Source organism: Pseudorca crassidens, chromosome 5, assembly GCF_039906515.1.
Source record: "Pseudorca crassidens isolate mPseCra1 chromosome 5, mPseCra1.hap1, whole genome shotgun sequence".
NCBI classification, from domain to species: Eukaryota; Metazoa; Chordata; class Mammalia; order Artiodactyla; family Delphinidae; genus Pseudorca; species Pseudorca crassidens.
In genome coordinates, this window is record NC_090300.1 from 62,090,765 (window position 1) to 62,104,803 (window position 14,039).

General features: G+C 38.6%; 1 protein-coding gene across 1 annotated transcript in view; it reads right to left on the reverse strand.

Moving 5' to 3' along the window:
• Positions 1 to 14,039, reverse strand: part of KCNMB3 (potassium calcium-activated channel subfamily M regulatory beta subunit 3) — a 75,427-nt gene that overhangs the window by 29,208 nt on the left and 32,180 nt on the right.

Sequence of the window (14,039 nt, forward strand, 5' to 3'; positions counted from 1 at the left end):
TTCTCTGAGGGCAATGTCAGGACGATGGAAGAGAAACGTTCTATTTTCACTCGGGGTTGCTAAGTGGGAGAGTATGGGCCTAGGGCTACTGTCACCCATCTTGCCTACCACATGAAGGGAACCTGCCTATAGAACAGACAAGGACAGACAAAAAGGTAGAGAGAGGGAAATGGCCTGGATGATAATGTTTGAACCCCTAGATCTAGCTGTGCCTGAAGCTAATCCACTGCTGGCTGCATTTTCCTGTTATATGAGTCAATAAATTCACTCTTTTGCTCAAGGTAGATGGAGTTGAGTTTCTGTCATCTGTCTCTGAAAAAAAGAGTCAATTTTTAAGCCATTCAGTAAAAGGAAAAAGTTTCACCAGAATATTAAAGTAAGTATTCCTATTCTCTGCTCTCCTTGATAGAAAACCTGACCCAGTCACGTGGAAACGTGGAAGGATGATGAAGAGAACAGTACACATCAACTCACCCACTTTAAATGCCTAAGGATCTATGAAGGAGCAAATAGGCTAGAAAATCAAATTTTTTCTTTGTGCCAATTATTAGTCATAAATTAAAGCCAATAACTATCTACCAATGTTGGCAAAGTTAAATTACCAGACATCCGTCATTTTGGCAGCAAGGAAACCAGCCTCCCTTTTAAAAGGACGTGTTACACCATGATTATTTCCAGAGCACACAGTTAGGTGCCTGGCTTTGCAGCCACATGGAGCAAAAATGATCAGCAACTCCATGGATCACCCCGTCTGGTTCATCCAAGCTGAAATATCTAGGCCACATTTCCCTGCCAAGTTAAAAAGAAGAAAGAAGAAAGCTGAAAAGGAAACCCCATGTCACTATCCTGGACTGGATCCTAAGCACCAAATGCAAAGATTTGTTTCCCCTTTTCCAAATTGTGTTTTACATCATGGCCTGTCAGTTCTTACAAACCCTTATATTAATTAGCTTGATTTATTTCCATTTGCTCCTCACAAAGAGAATTATAGAAGCTTGATTTCACAAACCTGGTATGTGCCCTGCTATGCTTCCATTGTCGCGGAAGTAAGTGAAATGGGTAGAGTGAGGGGTCACACGTAAGACAACAGCACAAACTGCCTGGGAAATTTGAGAGAAAACCATGTCTTCATGTCCTAACACTTGGTACTGGGTTTCTTTCCATTTTCCCCATGAAGTGTTTTCTGTCCTCTGGGAAGCTGAGGATTTGTGAAGCTTCTTGTCTCAACATGAATTCTGTTATCACAGGAAGCATTTTTAAAATATATTAATGGATTTTCCTGTTTTGCATCTCCATGTGTGTGATCTTCTCTCTACTCAGGCAGAGACATACAACTCTCTGGGGTACCTGGGCACAGAGAAGGGGATAGGATTTTCCCAGCAGGAATGTCAAGAGAAGAAGACTCCATATTCAGTTCCTGACACCCAAATATGTGACTTTGGGGTCTGCAGCAGCACAAGAGATTTTGAAAAGCAGGCTTGGCCAGGAAAAAAGGGTTTCCTACATGTCTTTATGTTCCTTTTTAACAATAAAGAAGCAGATCAGGGACTTCCCTGGTGGTGCAGTGGTTAAGAATCTGCCGGCCAATGCAGGGGACACGGGTTCGAGCCCTGGTCCGGGAAGATTCCACACGCCGCAGAGCAACTAAGCCCGTGTACCAAAACTACTGAACCTGTTCTCTAGAGCCCGTGAGCCACAACTACTGAACCCACATGCCACAACTACTGAAGCCCGTGTGCCTAGAGCCTGTGCTCTGCAACAAGAGAAGCCACCACAATGAGAAGCCTGTGCACTGCAACGAAGAGTAGCCCCTGCTCGCCACAACTAGAAAAAGCCCGTGGGCAGCAACGAAGACCCAATGCAGCCAAAAAGAAATAAATAAATGTATTTAAAAAAAAGGAAGCAGCAAATCAGGTGAACTCAGGTCTGGGCAGCTCAGTTTCTTCAAAACCATAAAAAGGATATGTTTTCTTCTCCCCTAGGACATGAGGCTGGCAGTGCGCAATCAAAGGACCTGGGGGGAAGTAACTGTCCCGGCCACCCCAGGCCTGATACACAGTGAGTGCCCCGTGACTGTCTATCCACCTGAACTGGAGAGGCTTTTCCATCCTGGTACCATTAGCATTCTGGGCTAAACTTCTCCTCGCTGAAGTATGAATTCAAGCAATAAGAAGAATCCAAGACAGATAATCCCCCCACAATCTCCCCGCAGCCAACCAGCTCCACACTCCAAATTAGGAAAATGGATCAAATTCATCCCCACTTTGTTTACATATTGTTTATCTGTTTCTGGTTGATTTTGCTGCAGCTGTGTCCCAAACTCAATGCTATTATATGCTGAAAATATAAACTCAGTTTCTTTTCCAGAGCCATATCTATGACATTGAAAATGAGGCCAGAAGGTCACTGAGTTGTTTCTCAGCATTGAAAGTGGGTGGAGCACGGACCACATGAGTCCTGCAGGCCCAGTCACCCCAGCAGTCAAGACCCCAGCGGCACCAAGCAGCCTGAACACACCCAGCTCCTCCACAGTGAGCTCACCTCTCTAGAAGTTCTGCTGGATGCACAAGAAACATCAATAACATCAATCCTTTAAAACTGAGGCACTTTCCTAGATGGAGGGGGCAGGAATCTCATAATAATAAGATAAATGTCTAGATGAAAAGATCCACATATTAGGAAAATGGATCAAATCAACTTAAAATAAATTGTAAGACCAGTGTCATTCATTCAAAAAATATTTGTTGAGTACCTACCATGTACCAGATGCCAGGAAAAAATGTACAGGGCCAATTTGCTAACTACCCACTCCACCCGATCCCCAGGCAGAGCCCCTGCGCTACGGAGGGGCTGCTCAGGCTAGATGTGGCACACCTCTAGGCGGTGCCATTCATACCAGCTACTGTGTGAATGGGGTCCCTGGGAGTTTACCACTCTGCCAGAGGCATTCATATTCCAATCAGTGACAGAGTTGTAAAGGAATAACTACGTGTGACAGGTGCAGGAATAAAGGTAGGGGCGAGGGGCCATGGGAACCTGGTCAAGTAATGAGGTGGCTCTATCCACCTAACTTTGGTAGGACTACATTTCACTTAAATGGTTGAAAATGTAGCATCCTTATTGAGATATGTTGCAAATGTAAACTATATCATATTTCAAAGACAATATGAAAAGAGTGTAAAATATCTCATGAATAGTTTTCTGAATTGGTTACATGCTGAAATGATAATATTTTGAATATATTAGGTTAAATAAAATACTTTAAAAATTTCACCTATCTCTTTTTTACTTTTTATAATGTGACTACTAGAAAAATTTGAATTACATATAGAGCTCACTTTTGGATAGTGCTTGGCTAGATGATCTCAATTACATCTTCCGACAATAAAGCCTATTGTTCTAGGTAGTTATTGTGAAAGTTCAGCTCTGAGGGGCTTTGAGCATGAATTTTAAAGTAGAGAGTGTGAATTATAAGGCCACTTGATAGCTGTGTGATTTTGGACAAGTTATTTAACCTCATTGGGCCTCAGTTTCCTCATCTGAGGAACAGAGATAAACACATCTACCTCACAGAGTTGATGAAAGGGTTAAATGAAATAGTCTGTGCAAGGTGCCAGGCAAAGAGCCTGTGACCATGTTGAAATAAATTCTCTCTGATCTTCTTGTCTCTTTGATTGTAACTTTTAATACCCATGAGGACCAAAAGAGGAAACCGGGACATGAGAATTTTAGCACAAGCACCAGTCTTATTAAGAGCCAAAGTAAGCAGAGGTCTAGGCGGTCATGGGAAACATGTAGCTTTGTTACCATGAATCAGCCATGTTCAGGTCTGATCCTTGATGTGATCCACTGGCCCACTTTCTAGCCAGACATGCTCATGTCTCATTTTTCCCTTCCCCTTCTGCCCTCACAGTCTTTCTAATTCGTTATATTCCAGGCTTTTGAAGCTTCCTGCTATCAGGAAGTAGATATGTTGGAAGACATAATTCAGACTGTTTGGGAAAGAAGACATGTCCCCCTCCCTTCCTGGCTATCGCTGTGGACCATGGACGTTTCTAGGACGCAGGTGAGAAAAAACACTTTGTAGCAGGTGTCAATATTGTCTTACTTGGTATGGGCTCCTTATAGCCACCCCATCACCCTAACTCCCAAGAAAGGTCCCCAGACAGGATGATGAAACATAAAAAGGGCAAGGTCTATAGAAAACTTGCTTGAGGAAATGGGGCAATCCCAAGTGTCAAGGATAACAGATGTATGGCATACAATAGTTTTATTTGATCAATATTTATTCATCACAAGTTTTAGTTTGATTATTGATTATTCATACTGATGAGGAGAATAAGCTCTGGGGTCGGAAAAAACCTGGATTTGAATGTTAGTCCTGATACCATTGTGTATTACTGGAAATTTTTCTAACTTCTCTGAGTCAATTTCCTGGTTTCCTCTTTTGGTCCTCATGGGTATTAAAAATTACAATCAAAGAGACAAGAAGATCAGAGAGAATTTATTTCAACATGGTCACAGGCTCTTTGCCTGGCACCCTGCACAGACTATTTCATTTAATGCTTTCATCAACTCTGTGAGGTAGATGTGTTTATCTCTGTTCCTCAGATGAGGAAACTGAGGCCCAATGAGGTTAAATAACTTGTCCAAAATCACACAGCTATCAAGTGGCCTTATAATTCACACTCTCTACTTTAAAATTCATGCTCAAAGCCCCTCAGAGCTGAACTTTCACAATAACTACCTAGAACAATAGGCTTTATTGTCGGAAGATGTAATTGAGATCATCTAGCCAAGCACTATCCAAAAGTGAGCTTTATATGTAATTCAAATTTTTCTAGTAGTCACATTATAAAAAGTAAAAAAGAGACAGGTGAAATTTTTAAAGTAAGATATTTTATTTAACCTAATATATTCAAAATATTATCATTTCAGCATGTAACCAATTCAGAAAACTATTCATGAGATATTTTATACTCTTCTTCATATTGCCTTTGATATATGGTGTAGTTTACACTTACAACATATCCCAATAAGGCTGCTACATTTTCAACCATTTAAGTGAAATGTAGTCCTACCAAAGTTATAATGTTGTGTTTAAGAGAAAAATATTTTACACTGCTCCCGTTTTTAAATTTAAATTCAAATTCATTTAAATTAAATTAAAATGTTGGCTCTTCATCAATTGCATTAGCGACATTTCAAGTGCTCAATAGCCCCATGTGGCTGGCAGCTACTGTTTTTGGACAATATAGATCTAGCCCAATCCCCCTAGACTTACAGACAAAGAAACAAGCTCAGAAAGGGTTAAGTGACTTGTTCAGGGTTATTGCCAGTTAGTAGTTGAGCCAGAATGAACCCCAGCTTCTCAACACTGACCTTTCTACCACACCAAGGTAGTGAGGCACTGTTGAACTGATGGGCTGCTGTAGGTGATTTGCTGGCATTTTGGGGGTCATCCCTCAAACTAACACATGTCCATCCCAGCTCTCTCCCTTCTTGGACAAGTTCACCATGGTGACTCCTGCTTCTTCACCATGATTCACTCTGTAAACATCAGCCACTGAGTGCCCCAAAGCCAGGTCCCACACAGCCCTATTTGTAAAGAAGGCTAGAAGTATGAATAAAGATTTAAAATAAAAACAAAAAAACAATATGACAGTGACTCAAAGTTAGTCATTTTTACACTATTTCTTTTCAGGGACAATTTAATATTTACATGCCAAGAATCTTTAAGCATACCTCATTCTTCAACAGGAAGAATATGGTAAATTTCCCTTGTTAACATAATTTTATGGGTAGAAAAATGAGATACTAAGAAGTTGGGCCATTTACCTAAGATTATATAAGGATTCTGAAGCAGACTTCAGGTTGGGACACTTTCTATTCCTGTTCTGGGTCTATCTCTCTAAGTCATAACACTTCTCTTAAACTACTTGCATTTTCCAAACAAGGGATGAGGTCTGAATTTAAAAGAGAAAAGATTGATGTGTAATAGCCCAATAACTGAGATTTTATCATCCAAACAAAAATCGAGGTAAAACTAATATATTTAATCCAAGATACCATAGATGTTAACAATAAGGTAATACACAAATAATACAAAGGGCAACAGACACAGCACTGTGTATAGAGACTAATTTTTCATGCTGATTTGTGAGGAGTCCTTAGCAATATGACACTCATCAGGAGCAATGCTGTGGAGGTTTAGGTAGGCCCAAAATTGATTTATGTTTTACCTCAGGTCTTATATCTCATTTTTATGGGCAAAGGTAGAACCATATATTGCTCTTAACTGACTGTAGCTATGGAATCCTAAGCCTTGAATTATGCATGTAATGGCCCAGAGAGAATCATCATTCCCCAGAAAGTAGATATGCTGATAGAAAGCTGGAGTTTTCTGATCCTGCTGAATCGGGGAACTCATACAGTGAACCTTGGAGAAAATAAGGGAATAAAAAATAGGGGGGAAGGAGGTATACCATAAAGATGCCCTGGAAAAAAATAAAACCAGAAAAGGAATGCAACTTTTTTCTCTTCCAGGTTTTGGTTTTAAGATGGTGTTGTTCCTCTGCTGACATCTGACAAATAAAAATCTGCCTATTGGAAGCACCCACATAGTGTGTTCATTTGGCTCTCCTTCTGCTACAGGTTAGGCCTTCCAATATCCAAAGACAGCAATTTTGCCAGCTCCCCAAAGACTTCTCCTTCTCAAGTTAGTCATCCTTAATGCCCTCAACTCTTCTTCACAGGATTTATTCATGCAACATGACCAAGTCCTATCCCAGGTGACATGCACTAAGAACACCAAGACAAATATGCTGCTGCCCAACCCACACACATCCTGATTCAGAGCTTATTTCCAACAAGCAAAAATGCTGCAAAGAATGTGTTGATTTTCAATGAATTAAATTCTAATTCCAAGGCTTCCCTGGTGGCGCAGTGGTTGAGAGTCTGCCTGCCGATGCAGGGGTCACGGGTTCGTGCCCCAGTCCAGGAAGATCGCACATGCCGCGGAGCGGCTGGGCTCGTGAGCCATGGCCGCTGAGCCTGCGAATCCGGAGCCTGCACGTCCGGAGCCTGTGCTCCGCGACGGGAGAGGCCACAGCAGTGAGAGGCTCGTGTACCGCAAAAAAAAAAAAAAAAAAAAAAAACTAATTCCAGGTAAACTGTGTTGAAACAACATTTACCCTTTGCATACTTATTTGAGAACCTTCTGTGTACAGAGCCTATATTAGGCATTTCTAAGTCAGAAGATCCTTAAGAAATAAAAGAGGAGAAAAAGTTTTTGCCCTCAAAAACTAAGACCTTACCTTTAAGTTTACTGGTTGTGTTTTATGACTATTCTCATGCTCGTTAGTTATTTATATGCATTATCTTTCTAAGGGCAGAAATTTTGCATCTTTTTCCCTGTAAAGTCATAAATATAGTCAAACTAAAGTACTGAGTGTGTATGCCTGCATGTGTTCACATAATAATAAGCATCATCTTTGTTTCCTTCTGTTACTAGGCTATCAGCTTTCAACATCCATCACCTATTCATCCATTTATTCAATGGATATTTGAGGGCCTGTCATGTAACAGGCACTGCTCTAGCCTCCAGAAAAAACAATGGTGAATACAAGAGACCCAAAACTCTGCCCCTGTAGAGCTTAGCAAAAGTTATAATTACATTTTTTATTTAAGAAATGATGCCTTGCAAAATTACAACCAGCTCAAGTATTATTTAAAAAAAATTCTCAATAAGTTAATCCTTTGGGTAGAAAAAATGTTCAAATGTAGAAACTATCAGTCATTATATTGCAGGGACAGTTCATCAGCTCTCTTAAAATTACGTTTAGAGGGCAGACAGCAGAAGCAAGAAAAACTACAATCATGCAGCCTGTGGAACAAAAACCATATTCACAGATAGACAAGATGAAAAGGCAGAGGGCTATGTACCAGATGAAGGAACAAGATAAAACCCCAGAAAAACAACTAAATGAAGTGGAGATAGGAAACCTTCCAGAAAAAGAATTCAGAATAATGATAGTGAAGATGATCCAGGACCTCGGAAAAAGAATGGAGGCAAAGATTGAGAAGATGCAAGAAATGTCTAACAAGGATCTAGAAAAATTAAAGAACAAACAAACAGAGATGAACAACACAATAACTGAAATGAAAAATACACTAGAAGTAATCAATAGGAGAATAACTGAGGCAGAAGAACAGATAAGTGACCTGGAAGACAGAAAGGTGTAATTCACTGCTGTGGAACAGAATAAACAAAAAAAGAATGAAAAGAAAAGAGGACAGCCTAAGAGACCTCCGGGACAACATTAAACACAACAACATTCGCATTATAGGGGTCCCAGAAGGAGAAGAGAGGGAGAAAGAACCCGAGAAAATATTTGAAGAGATTATAGTTGAAAACTTCCCTAACATGGGAAAGGAAATAGCCACCTAAGTCCAGGAAGTGCAGAGAGTCCCATACAGGATAAACGCAGGGGAAACACGCTGAGACACATAGTAATCAAATTGGCAAAACTTAAAGACAAAGAAAAATTATTGAAAGGAGCAAGGGAAAAACGACAAATAACATACAAGGGAACTCCCATAAGGTTAACAGCTGATTTCTCAGCAGAAACTCTACAAGCCAGAAGGGAGTGGCATGATATACTTAGTGATGAAAGGGAAGACTCTACAGCCAAGATTACTCTACCTGGGAAGGATCTCATTCAGATTCGATGGAGAAATCAAAAGCTTTACAGACAAGCAAAAGTTAAGAGAATTCAGCATCACCAAACTAGTTCTACAACAAATGCTAAAGGAACTTCTCTAAGTGGGAAACACAAGAGAAGAAAAGGACCTACAAAAACAAACCCAAGAGATATCATTTCACACCAGTCAGAATGGCCATCATCAAAAAATCTAGAAACAATAAATGCTGGAGAGGGTGTGGAGAAAAGGGAACACTCTTGCACTGCTGGTGGGAATGTGAATTGGTTCAGCCACTATGGAGAACAGTATGGAGGTTCCTTAAAAAACTACAAATAGAACTACCATATGACCCAGCAATCCCACTACTGGGCATATACCCTGAGAAAACCAAAATTCAAAAAGAGTCATGTACCAAAATGTTCATTGCAGCTCTATTTACAATAGCCCAGAGATGGAAACAACCTAAGTGCCCATCATCGGATGAATGGATAAAGAAGATGTGGCACATATATACAATGGAATATTACTCAGCCATAAAAAGAAACGAAATTGAGCTATTTGTAATGAGGTGGATAGACCTAGAGTCTGTCATACAGAGTGAAGTAAGTCAGAAAGAAAAAGACAAGTACCGTATGCTAACACATATATATGAAATTTAAGGGAAAAAAATGTCATGAAGAACCTAGGGGTAAGGCAGGAATAAAGACGCAGACCTCCTAGAGAACGGACTTGAGGTTATGGGGAGGGGGAAGGGTGAGCTGTGACAGGGCGAGAGAGAGTCATGGGCATATACACACTAACAAACGTAGTAAGGTAGATAGCTAGTGGGAAGCAGCCGCATGGCACAGGGATATTGGCTCGGTGCTTTGTGACAGCCTGGAGGGGTGGGATAGGGAGGGTGGGAGGGAGGGAGACGCAAGAGGGAAGACATATGGGAACATATGTTTATGTATGACTGAGTCACTTTGTTATAAAGCAGAAACTAACACACCATTGTAAAGCAATTATACCCCAATAAAGATGTTAAAAAGAGTCCTTTACATTTATATAAATGTTAGAAGTAGCTTATCAATTTCTGCAAATATCCTCCTGGGATTTTGATTAGGATGTGTTGAATCTATACATCAATTATTTATTAATAACATTGAGTCTTCTAATTCATCAGCATAGAATATATATATATCCTCATTGATTTAGATCATCAAAGACTTTTCTTAGCAATGTTTTATAATTTTCAGTGTATTTTTCTTGAATATTATTTATTATATTCATCTGTAAGTATCTCAATTTTGTTGCTATTATGAATTACATTACTGTTTTAAATTCTATTTCCAACCATTCACTGCCCCTATGTAGAATTTCAATTTATTTTGTATTTTTGCCTTTTATCTTGCAACCTTGCTAAGGTCACTTACTATTTCTGGTAACTTTTTACAGATAATGGGATTTTTCATGTAGACTGCAAATAAAGACACTTTTACCACTTGCTTTCCAAAAAAAAAAAAAAACCCAAAACAATTAAGAAAATGGTAACAGGAACATACATATCGATAATTACCTTAAACATGAATGGATTAAATGCTCCAACCAAAAGACACAGGCTCACTGAATGGACACAAAAACAAGACACATATATATGCTGTCTACAAGAGATCCACTTCAGACCTAGGGACACATTCAGACTGAAAGTGAGGGGATGGAAAAACATATTCCATGCAAATGAAAATCTAAAGAAAGCTGGAGTAGCAATACCCATATCAGATAAAATAGACTTTAAAATAAAGAATGTTACAAGAGACAAGAAAGGACACTACATAATGATCAAGGAATCATTCCAAGAAGAAGATATACCAATTATAAATATATATGCACCCAACACAGGAGCACCTCAATACATAAGGCAACTGCTAACAGCTATAAAAGAGGAAACTGACAGTAACACAATAATAGTGGGGGACTTTAACACTTCACTTACACCAATGGACAGATCATCCAAACAGAAAATTAATAAGGAAACACACGCTTTAAATTACACAATAGGCCAGATAGATTTAATTGATATTTATAGGGCATTCCATCCCTAAACAGCAGATTACACTTTCTTCTCAAGTGCACATGGAACATTCTCCAGGATAGATCACATCTTGGGTCACAAATCAAGCTTCAGTAAATTTAAGAAAACTGAAATCATAACAAGCATCTTTTCGGACCACAATGCTATAAGATTAGAAATCAATTACAGGGAAAAAAACATAAAATAACACAAACACATGGAGGCTAAACAAGACGTTACTAAATAACCAAGAGATCACTGAAGAAATCAAAGAGGAAATCAAAAAATACCTAGAGACAAATGATAATAAAAACATGACGATCCAAACCTATGGGATGCAGCAAAAGCAGTTCTAAGAGGGAAGTTTACAGCTATACAAGCCTACCTCAAGAAACAAGAAAAATGTCAAATAAACAATCTAACCTTACACTTAAAGGAACTAGAGAAAGAAGAATAAACAAAACCCAAAGTTAGCAGAAGGAAAGAAATCATAAAGATCAGAGCAGAAATAAATGAAATAGAAACAAAGAAAACAATAACAAAGATAAATAAAACTAAAAGCTGGTTCTTTGAGAAGATAAACAAAATTGATAAACCTTTAGCCAGACTCATCAAGAAAAAGAGGGAGAGGACTCAAATCAATAAAATTAGAAATGAAAGAGGAGAAGTTACAACAGACACCGCAGAAATACAAAGCATCGTAAGAGACTACTACAAGCAACTCTATGCCAATAAAATTGACAACCTGGAAGAAATGGACAAATTCGTAGAAAGGTATAACCTTCCAAGACTGAACCAGGAAGAAATAGAAAATATGAACAGATGAATCACAAGTAATGATATTGAACCTGTGATTAAAACTCTTCCAACAAACAAAAGCCCAGGACCAGATGGCTTCACAGATGAATTCTATCAAACACTTAGAGAAGAACTAACACCCATCCTTCTCAAACTCTTCCAAAAAATCACAGAGGAAGGAACACTCCCAAACACATTCTATGAGGCCACCATAACCCTGATACCAAAACCAGACAAAGATACTACAAAAAAAGAAAATTAAAGACCAATATCACTGATGAATATAGATGCAAAAATCCTCAACAAAATACTAGCAAACAGAATCCAACAAAACATTAAAAGGATCATACACCATGATCAAGTGGGATTTATTCCAGGGATGCAAGATTCTTCAATATATGCAAATCAAACAATGTGATACACCATATTAACAAATTGAAGAATAAAAACCATATGATCATCTCAATAGATGCAGAAAAAGCTTTTGACACAATTGAACACCGATTTATGATTAAAAACTCTCCAGAAAGTGGGCATAGAGGGAACCTACCTCAACCTAATAAAGGCCATATATGACAAACCCAGAGCAAACATCATTCTCAATGGTGAAAAACTGAAAGCATTTCCTCTAAGATCAGGAACAAGACAAGCATGTCCACTCTCACCACTATTACTCAACATAGTTTTGGAAGTCCTAGCCACGGCAGTCAGAGAAGAAAGAGAAATAAAAGGAATACAAATTGGAAAAGAAGAAGTTAAAACTGTCACTGTTTGCAGATGACATGATACTATAAACAGAGAATCCTAAAGATGCCACCAGAAAACTACTAGAGCTAATCAATAAATTTGGTAAAGTAGCAGGATACAAAATTAATGCACAGAAATCTCTTGTATTCCTATACACTAATGATGAAAAATCTGAAAGAGAAATTAAGGAAACACTCTCATTTACCATTGCAACAAAAGGAATGAAATACCTAGGAATAAACCTACCTAGGGAGACAAAAGACCTGTATGCAGAAAACTATAAGACACTGTTGAAAGAAATTAAAGATGATACCAACAGATGGAGAGATATACCATGTTCTTAGATTGGAAGAATCAATATTGTGAAAATGACTCTACTACCCAAAGCAATCTACAGATTCAATGCAATTCCTATCAAATTACCTATGGCAGTTTTTACAGAACTAGAACAAAATAATCTTAAAATTTGTGTGGAGACACAAAAGACCCCGAATAGCCAAAGCAGTCTTGAGGGAAAAAATGGAGCTGGAGGAATCAGACTCCCTGACTTCAGACTATACTACAAAGCTACAGTAATCAAGACAATATGGTACTGGCACAAAAACAGAAATATAGATCAATAAAACAGGATAGAAAGCCCAGAGATAAACCCACACACCTATGGTCAACTAATCCATGACAAAGGAGGCAAGGATATACAATGGAGAAAAGACAGTCTCTTCAATAAGTGGTGCTGGGAAAACTGGACAGCTACATGTAAAAGAATGAAACTAGAACACTCCCTAACACCATACACAAAAATAAACTCAAAATGGATTAGAGACCTAAAGGTAAGACCAGACACCATAAAACTCTTAGAGGAAAACACAGGAAGAACACTCTTTGACATAAATCACAGCAAGATCTTTTTTGATCCACCTCCTAAAGTAATGGAAATAAAAACAAAAATAAACAAATGGGACCTAATGAAACTTAAAAGCTTTTGCAAAGCAAAGGAAACTACAAAGAAGATGAAAAGACAACCTTCAGAAAAAGCAAAGGAAACTACAAAGAAGACAAAAAGACAACCTTCAGAATAGGAAAAAATATTTGCAAATGAATCGATGGGCAAAGGATTAATCTCCAAAATATATAAACAGGTCATGTGGCTCAATATTAAAAAAACAAACAACCCAATCAAAAAATGGACAGAAGACCTAAACAGACATTTCTCTAAAGAGGACATACAGATGGCCAAGAAGCACATGAAAACCTGTTCAACATCACTAATTATTAGAGAACTGCAAATCAAAACTACAATGAGCTATCACCTCACACCAGTTAGAATGGGCATCATCAGAAAATCTACAAACAACAAATGCTGGAGAGGGTGTGGAGAAAAGGGAATCCTCTTGCACTGTTGGTGGGAATGTAAATTGATACAGCCACTATGGAGAAAAGTATGGAGGTTCCTTAAAAAACTAAAAATAGAATTACCATATGACCCAGCAATTCCACTACTGGACATATACCCAGAAAAAACTATAATTCAAAAAGACACATGTACCCCAATGTTCATTGCAGCACCATTTTCAGTAGCCAGGTCATGGAAGCAACCTAAATGCCCATCGACAGACGAATGGATAAAGAAGATGTGGTACATATATACAATGGAATATTACTCATCCATAACAAGTAACGAAACTGGGTCATTTGTAGAGACGTGGATGAATCTAGAGACCATCATACAGAGTGAAGT